Source organism: Podarcis pityusensis (genome assembly GCF_964106645.2).
Source record: "Podarcis pityusensis genome assembly, chromosome: 8".
NCBI classification, from domain to species: Eukaryota; Metazoa; Chordata; class Lepidosauria; order Squamata; family Lacertidae; genus Podarcis; species Podarcis pityusensis.
The window spans coordinates 54,599,779-54,612,382 of record NC_138033.1 but is presented as its reverse complement, the minus strand read 5'-3'; the positions used below and the strand labels follow the sequence as shown (position 1 = coordinate 54,612,382).

The 12,604-nt window shown below is 41.6% G+C and overlaps 1 protein-coding gene across 2 annotated transcripts in view; it reads right to left on the bottom strand.

Annotated features, from left to right (window-relative positions):
• The window catches only part of CDH13 (cadherin 13), a 680,788-nt gene that overhangs the window by 322,960 nt on the left and 345,224 nt on the right, over positions 1–12,604 (bottom strand). The window lies entirely within an intron of this gene.

Below are 12,604 nucleotides of genomic sequence, written 5' to 3'. Positions count from 1 at the left end.
TATTCATTCCATTTCTACCCCACCTTTTTCTTTAAGGAGCTTCAAGTGGTGTACATGGTTCCCCCCCTCCTCATTTCATCCCCCAAACAACTCTGTGAGGCAGTGACTGATATGCTGAGAGGCAGTGACTGGCCCATGCTTCATGGCTGGTAGTAATTTGAACCGTGGTCTCACAGGTCATAGTCTGACACTCTAACCACTAACCACTACACCACACTGGCTCACCTACACCAAAGTGCTGAAGCAACACCTTATCCCAGTGAACTTCCCCTGCAACCTTTGCTGGATGATGCCTTAATCCTTGACTTACTGAACAGTTTCCTTGTCTCACCAGTAAGGCAGAATTTTGAAGCAGCGATCATGGCAACAATACATGACCCTTATGGATATATGCAGTTGTCGGTGACATTTGAACCCCTGGACCACTGCACTGTCTGCATCCAAGAAAGCAATGGCCATTTTCGATTTGCTACTGCAAACCTGATTAATATTCACGCAAACAGCATGGTGTCACAAGACCACATCCCTATGTGAAGTGACTTGGTAGCAAAAAGCAAGTTTAAGAGCCCAAATTAGGTCAACTCTGTATCATAAAAATTTCCACCCCTTTATATATCATATCCCTTCTCATTTTCAAATCATTTGTAATATAAATAAATGCTCACTTTTGCTGCTCTAAAACACTATTTAATTCACATCAGAGAGTCGTACTAAATAAACATTTGCTAGCTAAAAAAAACATTAAATCAGTAAACTCATTCACATTAAATTGGTTTTAGTGAATATTAAAAGGCACTTTATGTTGATATGATGTTAGAAATATGCTGCCTGGTTTTTAATGCTATTATTTACAGTCAGTAATGGGAAGGGTTGTAATACTGAATATTAAGCATGCAAGAAACCGTAAGTCTTTGATGAAGCAAAAGGTGGAGTTCTGTATTTTATCTGTAAGTACATCTAGTTATGAATTCCAGGGCTGGGGAAACTGTGATCCTTCAGATCTTGCCAGAGCCTAGTTCTGGTATCTTAAAGTGCTGGAATCATATCATAAGAACCTAAGAGGCTTGCTGCATAAGGCCAAAGGTCCATCCAGTTTAGAATCCTGGCCTCACAGGTGCCTATGGGAAGCCCACAAGCAGGAACCAAGTACAACAGCACTGTCTGCACTTAACTGGTTCACCATCTACAGACCCTTTCGGACAGAAATGACTTGGCCCTCTACTCTATGCTCTTCCAGGTTAGATTATTTCATTGTGCTCTACATGGGGCTGCCCTTGAAGATGACTTGGAAACTTGAAATGGTCCATAATGCTGTGAGATTATTGACTGGAGTTCTCACATTTAAAACACCTGCCTTGGTTGCTGGTTTGTCACCAGGCCCAATTCAAGATGTTCGAAGCCCTAAACAACTAAGGCCCCAAATATCTGAAAGACCACTTCATTCCCTTGGGTGTTCCACCAGCCTTTGAAGCTTGGAGGTGGTGTGGCCTGACAGATGGCTTGCTATGTGGGCAGTCCCTAGAGAGGTGTGTCTGGCATCTTCATTATACAGTGTTTGATGAATTGTGAACACGCAGCTATTTTGATACCTGGAATTAATATTTTTAGGACCCATTTCACTTTTGTGATTGTAAGTTGTTTCAAACTGTTTTTAATATTTAATATTTAATATTGTGCTTTAATGTTGCAACCTATGGGATTTTCATCATCATCCCTGCAGGGATGCTGTCTACCTGTTCAGCATGCAACATTGGACCCAAACAGTTTGTGGCAAAAGGCAGCATACATCTATTGTAATCTCTAGATCAAGGAGTGGGAGCATTTTCAGCATGAGCTCGGCAAACCTGCATAAGCACACACACACATACTTCCCTTCTTACACATCAACAAACACACACACGTTTATTCACAGTCTTACAACACCCTCCTAGTATCTACTCTATTTCAATGTCCTACATTTAATTCTCCAAATCTCTGCATCAGTTGTTGTTGTTGTTGTTGTTGTTGTTGTTAAAACCCATCAGCATTTTAGAGCATATTGCTCTTAATATACTCCCTGTTGTATTCAATTTTGCTAGAAATATTTTTTGTGAACCATTCCCTTTAATATAATGGGGGGATTGGGGGGTCATTTTCATCAATATATGCACATTCATGCACACTTTACCTAATATATGCATTACTGTGTACATTATTTGGGGAACTGCATCACAGAATTTGGAGAGGTGAACATTTTGAAGGAGAGCTGAGCTTTGGATCACAAGTTGTTTCAGGAAGTGGGTAGGTTCTCAATTAAATCTGAACTACATCAAACTCCTCCCTATCCCTAGCAATCCTTTAAGAGGCTTCTCTCAGAACTTCCTACCACACGGAGTAAATATAGGCAATGTGTTTTCAATTGTTTTCTGCCTTCCCCTTCCTCTTTTAAATAAACCTTTTTATTTAAACTGATTCTGAATTAATGAGAACTTCCGAAGCCCTATAATGCCCTAACATGAGGGCTGGAATAATTGCTCACTACAACGGACAGCACTTTCTCGCTCCTAATTCTTCTATGCTCATTTCTCCAGAGATAAAGGCTCAAAATCCACAATAAATCTCAAGATTATTAGCCTCTCTTATGTTATGGCAGAAAACTCTGCTCTTTACTATGGCTCCCCCCCCTTCTTCTTCTTCTTTTTACTTTCGCACTTGGGAAAGATCAACATTGTACCTTAATTAAGGCTCCATTCTTTTTTAAACACACATAATACAATGGTCTTCTAGACAATGGGTTCATACCAATAAAAGCCACTTTCAGAATAACCAGGGGTAGGGAACCACTGGCCCGCAAACCTGGTTTCACTCTCTTAAGTCTCCTCATTTAGCCCCTGTTGTCCCTGCTCCCACCCTTGTATAAAACACATGGACTCCTGGCTATGAAAACCCCTGAAAGATGTATAAAAGAAATCAACACATAGTCTTAGCACCACTTCAGACTGTAGGTTGCACAGCTCAAAAGGTGCATCAGCAAAGCCTATGATTGATTGATTGATTGATTGATTGATTGATTATTTGATATATTTATATCCCACCTTTATTCTCCAAGGCACTCAAGGTGCTGTACATGGTTTTACCCCCTCTCCTTATTTACCGTAATCCCCACAACAAAGCTGTGAGGTAAGTTAGATTGAGTGACTGGCCCAAAGCCACCCAGTGAGCTTCATGGCAGAGTGGAGTTTTGAACCCCATTTTCCCAGCTCTTAGTCATGTCCAGACAAAAGCAAAGATATTGTCCCAACTCCTGACACTTCCCCCGCCACTGAACTTCTAAAATGTGATATGGGCCTAGTCATTTTTATGCTTCTTGTTCCAAGTGTGAAAACTTTGCCCACCTCTGAGCACTCGCGGGGGCTGAGATCTACATCTGTTCATGCCTGTGCTGAAGGTGGTAGATCCTTGAAGATTGGACTCAAGTCCAGTCCTCTGGTTCTCCCTCCACCTCTGATCGAGTCAGTTGTACCAATTGGCCAGCTGGCTCCTCAGCTACCAAGTGAAGCTTGCTTTCAGGAGGATGGGTCGAGACTGACTTGGCCAGCTGCCCATCCACTTCTGAGACATGTAGCAATCCCACAACATCACCTTTGGCAACATTTGACACCACCCCCAGCACTTGCTCTAACTTCCCAAAGCCAGGTAAGCGGAAGGAGGTGTGAGGGCTCTGACAGGGTCGTAGAGTCCTCCTGCCTCCTTGCCCATTGCAAAAATTAATATTGCATAGTTTGAACTGACTGGATGCACCATGGGTGTCGGCTCTCTGGGGCCCTGGGTGCCCGAGCACCCACAAAATTCCCCATGAAGGGGATGGGCACCTGCAAATTTTGGTGCCAGGGCTATGCACACTGCATGCTACCCATGGCCCCAGGCACCCACTGTCTTGGAGCCAAGCTGGCACTCCTGGGATGCATGAAAACTGACTTCTTTCGGGGGGGGGCACATTGTCGGGGCCCTTGAGTTTAATTAAGACTTTACTTGGAGAACTTTCTTCAAAACAAAACAGAAACATCAAAGATGCATCCAAATAATTTCATAAGAAAAATGCCAGCCCGAGGCAGCCAAATGGAAGCCACACCTTGGTTTTTGAACAGTTTCAGAGTTGAACGGACTCCCGGAATGGATTTAGTTTGAGAACCAAGATACCACTGTACATCAATTATACTTAACATTCCCAAAGCCAAGTTCCCCAGCTTGGGGATCCAGCCAGTGCCTCACGTCTCCTTCCCAAAGCCCAGTGCTTCACTTAGCCAGCTTTGGGAAGGGAGTGTGAAGGCTGGGGAGGGGTGTAAAATTTTGGCCTCACTCCTCCCCACCTCCACGTGATAAGGCAGTGTACGGCCCATGAGTTCCATGTCAAAGTTCTCTTGCAGCCCACTTGGTCTAAAAAGTTGGACCACATTTGTCTAGGCATGCTAAGAAACAGTGAGGAGCATGTCTGACCTCCTTGATGCCAAGATGACTTCCAAGTGGTCTACAAATGTAAGAAGTATACAATTGTTAATATAAACATTAAAACATGCCATAATTAAAATATGCTTTTATTAATACTAGTAATATTAATATTAGTAGTATCTGGTCCATGGGGTCTGGTCCATGGGGTCACGAAGAGTCGGACACGACTAAACGACTAAACAATAACAATATTAATATCTAGTCTTTCCCCTAATAAAAACAATTCTGTTAAAACATTAAAGCAGAAATGCCCCTGATTAAAATGTGCAATAAATCCACACACAAATTAAAACACCAGACCCACATGAATAGACCAAGGGAATGCCTGTGTAAAGAGGGGCATTTTCAAAAGCCGGCAGGGTGCCAATAAAGAGAGGGCCTCTTGTAGAATGGTCTCCTTGCTGAAATGCAACACTGTTGTCAGCAGTGAAAAAATCTGACTCTGCATCATCACAACCAGATAGGAAATGCTAAGGCTAGCCAGGTTCTCTGTGTTGATTTTAATGCCCTTAATGGACTATTAGTGACCAACAAAGGCATCACAAAATAACTGGGTTTTGAACAAATGCCCCAACTGCATCAGTGTGCATGTAGGGAAAATATCCTTCATTGGGGGACTGCTGCTTTCTCAGTTGGTACAATGAACTATGAAACATTCTGACTAAACTCGTTTGAAATACTGGAGCTGGTGAGACTTTATTATTATAGCGAGATATGATAACAATAAATAGGAGGTTTAAAGGGCTGTAAAAAGCTATATATAAAAGAAGCCATAAATCTGCAAAAGTAAAAGAAAGAAAGAAATAGAAATAAAAGGCTGGAACAAAAGCCCCAGGATAATCCTTTCCTAATCCTCCTCCCATATCTGAGTGTTCGATTTGAATTTTAGAGAGCATGACTGCTTTGCTATGGGCGACTAAGACTGTAAGTTTTTATGTTTAGTGCTTCTTTGCTGAAAATCGACCTCGGTAAAGAAGTGTCCCTCTCTGTTCTTCCTGTTTGTGCAAACTCACTGATCATATAAGCTCTGGATAACCAGGGGAGCTTGCACTTTCTTGCAATGCTATGTGCAGAAAAAGCATCAAATATTGGAAGAAACAGGTCAATAAGTAGCAGTCTGTGTGTTTTTCAATCTGCAAAATTCCAAGCCATCCTCTCTTAATCCAGCACTTCATAAAGTAGCAGGACTAGCTCAGCTCTGATCTGAAATCAACCACAATATTCCCATTACTCCCCAGACAAATTTGGAGCAGCCTCAACCAATCAGGATTTTAGCATAGCATAGTGGGAAGGTATCTATGCCCTGCTGCCAAAAAAGAGACACATCAAAATTCTGTGCCGAGCTAACCTGCATTACACATAAAATGAAATATGTGGTCTGTTGAACCATGACTAATGATTGAGGCTTGACACAAGTGCTGATAAGGGTCTGCCTTTTGTAAAGTGGGTCATTTGACTAGTGAAGCCCTGTTGGGATACAATAGATACCTGATGAGGGTTTATTGTTGGGCGTAATTTGTTTCAGGTCTAATCAAAACAAAAACAAAATCATCACCATCTTTACTTTAAAAATATTCATCCCCCCCTCACTTTGATAGATAATGCTCTTTCTCTAACTGATGCAAGAGTTCATTAAAAAGCCAATCAACTTTGCTTTGCAACTGCCAAGGGGGACGAAAAGTTTCCTAAAATAATCTTTATGACGGATGGTGGTGCATATACACTTGCGTGTGCACACGCTTAATGCAAACTGCCTCATTAAAAATTAAATGCAAAAATAGAATTCAAAAATAGGAATCTGTTTACTTTTCAAGTCTTTCAGCAGTGGCAACTGATGAGCCATTAATGAGTTCCCCAAATGAGCATCCCTGTGGAATGATGGACTATTTGACTCCAGAAGTCAAGATGTGCTTCAGTGATTTTGACAGAATTCTCGCTACAGTCCTGAAGTCGTTTGGAAAGGCCTTTGCTGGGAGAACTGATAAAGTCTCCTCCTGCTATGGTGGAATGTTAACTTGGCTGAGTTTCTTGCTGCATGCAAGAATCATGGAAAATGAAATAGATGGTTATTTAAACCAGCCACTAGGGATACAATATTTCCATTCTGCCCTGTATTCATTGCATACCACACAGTTTCCATTTTGCTGCAGTTCAGCTTCTGTCCTATTTTACCGGTTTCACTGTCTGCTACGGCAAAATTTTGTGTAATTAATTATGTTGTCATTACTTTAGTCTACATCATTCATTTCAATATGAAGGAAACACAACACAACTTGTGGGGGGAGCCTTCAAGTACTTATCACTACATATCATTCGTGGACAGAAAACAACAATGAATCTCAATAGCATTTGCTGGGTTGAATTCTTTTCCAAACATGGGATGAATAAGTGAACACTGTCAAGTTCCCATTTCGTTTCTGTTTTTCTCTGAATTCTCTGACAACTCTACTTGCCACTACCTGCCATTGACTTTCTATCATCAAGCATCATGGGCTTTCAAAGGATTTCGTTCATCGTAATTGGTTGATGGTACATTCAGCACAGACAAAAGGAAGTGCTTTTAAAAAAATAACTGCATGATTGATTTATGGAATTCACTCCCTCAAGATATGCTGGTGATCATGAGATGTAATTGATTTAAAAGTGGATTGAACAAATTTGTGGTGGTTTGAGTTAAGAATGGCTATTAGTCCTGATGGCTATATGCCACTTCTGGTATGCTGCTGGATAGCAATTGCTGGGGAGCAACAGCAGGAAGTGCCTATTGCCTTCATGTCTCACTTGTGACTTGCCAGAGGCACCTGACTGGTCCCTGTTGAAAAGAAACCCAAGGTGCTGGAGTAAATAAAGTTTTCACCCAAAGTCACAAGGCTCTTAGGATATGGAACATCACCTTATCCCTATGTTGTAGATTGTTGGATAGCACAGGTTAGAGGAGGAGAGGCTAATCTGTGGCCCAATTCATGTTGTATAACTACAACTCCCATCAGCCCCAGCCAGTATGGCCAATAGTAAGGGATGATTGGAGCTGAAGTCCAACAACATTTGGAAAGTCATACATTAGCCATCCCTAAGCTAGACTTTATGCGCCTTTGGTGGCTGTTTTCTGTTTGTTTTAGCCTTTTTATGCTGGGTTGGCTGAAAAAACCAAACCATTCGTAGCTGCTCCATCCAGAGTGGTGTCGTGGGAGGCACGACACCACCATGCTTAATGATGAATAGATGCAATTGGCAAAAGGATACGTAATCCAATGGAATCATCAGCATTATCAGAAGTGAAGCCCAGGTGCCAAGTGTTGCGTCTCATGTTTGTTTGCACTGGTCTTTTAAAACTAACATCAAAATAAGCCTTTTTATTGATTGGGAAAGTAACTGTCCAAAGTACCCAGTCGATAATAGCATTGACACTTCATTTCTCACCATCACCATAAAAGAAACACAATTCACTTGATTCAAACAATTCAAAAAATGGTCATTTATCCTTATGTCATGAGTGTCCATCAGCATTTTCGATCTGCTAAGTAGCTCATTCCATTGATGCATTATTTATGCATCTTTTTCCAATAAAACACCCTTGGAGTGGGGGTGCTACTGATGATATTGCATTGAATTTAAGCTCACACATAATAATAAAAAAAATCAATTGGAATCAGGACCAAGTAAAACTGAAGTGTCTTCTGACAAAGAAGTTGGAGTGTTCATATGCTTTTTGAATTTCATACAGGCAGCCCCCCGTTTACACAGGGTTACGTTCCGAGGCACTGCGTGCATCGGTGAAATCACATATAATTGAAGCTCATTGAAAAAGCCTGCAAACACCCCATTCCACCTTTTTAGTGACGTTTCAGTGACATCTTTATGATGTTTCCAGGTCACTTCCGAGTTCAGCGCAATGCGTACATACATGGTCACACACATATTGAACATGTGTAAGTGAAAGCTGCCTGAATTTTGAAACATGTCATTGGTTTTTTATATGATTAGTGATATAAAATAATGGGCTGAACAATCAGTATCAAGTCTCAGGTTATTTTTAATGCTTACTTACCAAAAAAGTTGGGTGGCTTTAAAGCTTTCCAGACCAATTGGAAGGGATGGATCTGGGCTCACCACTGTGGAATGTTAGGAATCCTATGGGGCGGGGAATCTTTTTCTGCCTGAGGGACCCACTCCCTCATAGAAAACCTTTTTGGGGGGTGGGGGACACATACCACTAATGGGTGTGGCCAGACACAAACCACTCCATCAGAGCCCCATCAGGGTCACCTATCTCTGAATCCACCCCCCCCAACATACATATACACACAGCAGAATTTGACCCCATGCTTCCTATCCAAAAATATTAATTTCAACACTGATCACATTAGCTACATCCATATAAGTGGTGCTGTGGATATATATTTCCTAAACAACCATTCTCTGAAACTTTGGAAACTGAAAATGCCTATCAAAAAGCCCTTTGGATTACAAGTTCTGCATTAGCGCCCTATATATTAGTGAAGCATTTGATATACAGAAATAATAATGCAGCATAAAATATGCTCTCTATGCTTCATCTTTGGGATCAGGAGGAAGCAGATGAAGGCTCAAAATGAGGCTGAAAGCTTGATGAGCTAAAAAATGCAGTTGCTTTTATATTATTCTGACACCGTAAAAGAGGGGAAAGAAGATATTTAGGTGGCTTCATTTCCCTTCGAATTACATTTTAAATGGCTGGACCCCAAATCCAATCAGCCACAGATGTAATGATCAACACAGAGATTGGATGGGAATTGTACTCCAGTAACCACTTGAGTTACATAAGATTTCCCACCCCAGTTCAAAAGCTACGAAATGAGTCTCAAGGTCTGCAAGTTTGTTAATAATCAAATTCAAATAATTCAAACAATTCAACTTAAAATGAGTAGTGATAATTAATAGGGGTGTGCAGGGCCCCAAAGATTCACACTGTATTTGTGCAATAAGGGGGGGGGGTGATCTGTTTCTAAGTTGCTTGGTGATCTTTCTGTTTGGATCTGTACTCCCATCTTCAAGCTGCTCTGATGAAAGAGTTTCCCCCATTTGTTATAACGAGCAATCTAAAATGTCTAGAGCAGTTTCTCCTTCAGGCAAAAGTTTATGGAATTTATAGGCATATAAGCCTCTTCAGAGTGCTAAATTGTAGGTAGTACACCCAGAAGTGCATCTTTAAAATTGATTGAAAACAACAGCAAAGGAAAACATGAACCTCCACCAAATCAACCCAAATTCACATTGTATTTCAGGGTATAGACAGAGCAAAATGCAACCCTAATACGTTCTGGTCCCAATGAGGGAGCCCATGTGGCAAGGCAGGTCAGTTGCTTCAGGACCAAGGAGAGCTCCAAGTGAGCTACTTGCTCAGGCAGGGATTGGAATTGGCCTTTGCTTCATTTCTCATCTCCCAGGCTGTGTCCCCTGCTGGAGAACTGGAGTGTCTTAAAGGGCCAACCCTCTGCCCTCAAGACAGGCACCTGCCCTGCATTCCCTGGCTCCTCACTTTGTGCACTTCCTGTGCCACCAGACTGGAGAGGTACTGCAAGAGGCATGCAGTTCTTCAGGCCATGGAATGGTGTCTGTGGGAGTCCTGGTTGTGGTTCTGTGAACCCTGTACCTGTGGGAGCTTGTTCAGAAGACTTGTGCCTAGTGCTCTCCTCATCACCACCATCAGGCTCAGAGATAGGATACCCAATCTGGCTCCCCACCTTGCAACACTGTAGCCTCCGAGCAGCACCAGCTTCTTCAGAGGATGGGGTGGGAGACAACATGACATCATCACACAATGTCATGAAGAGCCAGGGGGTAGTGCTGAACACTCTCTAAAAATTGAGGGGGCCCAATCCCCTCCAAAATATATCTGCTTTGGCCCCTAGGAGTTGGCATCTATGCCTCTGAGTCAGTGTCTTCGTCACTCCTGGACTGTAGGACCATAAATCATATGTGAAATATATAAATATATCTCACACAAAAAAACTCTCCATTACACTGGAAAATGGATATAAGAATCAGCCTAATGTAATAGTGTATTTCCTCACACTGCTTTGAAAAATGAGATAATTTCAAGACACACACAACTGTTTACCATAATATTATGCAGCGTTGTTGTTTTTACGCCTAATGGTAAGATTATGTGAAAAGTCTGAGCTATTAAATTATTAAACTTTAAGAAGTGTAACTTTTGTGGATAATGGCTTTGTATTCTACACTTTGAATAATGCAAGCATAGTTCTTCGTTTATGGGAGGGCCTTATTAATACATGATACAGAAAGACAGAGAGATTTGCAGCTAACAAGCTTCACTGGGCAGTGAAGAAGAACTTGGCCTTTCAAGTAACCTGACCCAGAGTTGTTTAGCGCTTTATATATAATGAGCAATACCTTAAAACTGGCTCATGTGCTAATAGGCAGCTAGTACAGATCTTCAGCTCTGTGTGCAGTAAGGAACATGACTCCACACCCTGTCATGACATTTGCACAATCTGAGGCCTCGGAACCACTCTGAAGGGAAGCCCCTCACATGGCACATTACAGTAGTCTAAAATGAGGTTCCCAGTGCATGGATCATTGTGTCCAAGTTATCCTTGAGGCAGGGAAAGGGTGCAGTTGATTCACCAGACAAAGTTGGTGGTAGGTGGTCTTTGCCATGGAGGCAACCTAAACTGCATACTTGCTCCTTCAGAGGGAGTGCAACCCCATCTATAAAGAGTGCAAAGACCACAGTTCTCATACCTGGGAATGACTTGCTTACATTGTCTCTGATTTAGTAGGGTTTGAAATGGAATGCCCTTCCCCTGAGTAAACAGGAAGTCAAAGTTAGAGCTGAACTTCAGAGGTCATCTAATCCAACTTCATTTTCAATGCAGGATCAAAAATGCAGGACCTTGCATCCACAACATCCCTGTATTGTTCCCAATAAATGGGACAGTTGGGGTATCTCCACCTCCCTAGTATATATGGAAATGCTAAGACAGTGCAATGCAAGCGGCTCCTAAGAATAACATCTACTGAACTCCACGCACCCTTAGGATTTGGAAAATAAGTTCACGGTCATTACAGTGCAGGGGCTGCCTCCTTCGAGAAAGCTATCCCCAACGCCTTTGTGTCCATAATTAGTTTGTTAAAGAATAGGATGGGAAACCAAACTAAAATCCACAACACCCACTCGCATATGCCAAGATTCATGCATTCAGAGACACATTAAAACAGATCACAGATTCTTTTATATATAATTCAAGATAATGGCACATTCACTGGCAAACAGACTCTAGGGATAAACACTGGAGTAAATCAAACTTTTCGCTTAATGAAGCAAGCTCCTTTCCCAGGATCATGCTTTGTTGTCTAATTTTCCCTGAAATGTGAATGCTTCCGGCAAATCAAAAGAACAAATGATTTAATGGCATTAGCAACACTGCTTAGTTCATGGTAATGAGACAATAACACATCTTGAACTTTGTATGAAAATTATTCAGTAGGTTTATTAAACTTTATTAAATATTAAAATCATTTCAGGAGTCTGTGTATTCTGGACAAGATTGATGGTGCTTACTGGAAGATGCAGAGAAATTTCCTAGATTATCAAGGAATGTGGGAAGTTCTGAAGTGTGCAAATTGATATTTAAAGCACTCAGATCCGTCACAGATAAAAAGAAAAGAAGAAAACAACCCATTTGGCTTATGCCAGAAAAAATAGGTTTCCCAGACAGCAAGCCAGAGAACATTATACCTCTAAGCAAGAGATAAAATCGTTGTGGGTTCTGTTTTCATTTTTCCTCCTGTCTTTAGTCATCCTATCATCTATGATTCCTGCAAGTGAAGGAGGTGTGTGGAAGTCAACTATGACCTTAAAGGTATAACATGAGCCTGTGAATTGCAACCTGACCATCAGTGGATTCACATAATCATTTAAAAACAAGTAGGTACATAATCATTTAAAAACAAGTGTGGTGGAGTCTCCTTCTTCGGAGGTCTTTAAGCAGAGGCTTGACAACCATATGTCAGGAGTGCTCTGATGGTGTTTCCTGCTTGGCAGGGGGTTGGACTCGATGGCCCTTGTGGTCTCTTCCCACTCTGTGATTCTATGATTCTATGATTCTAG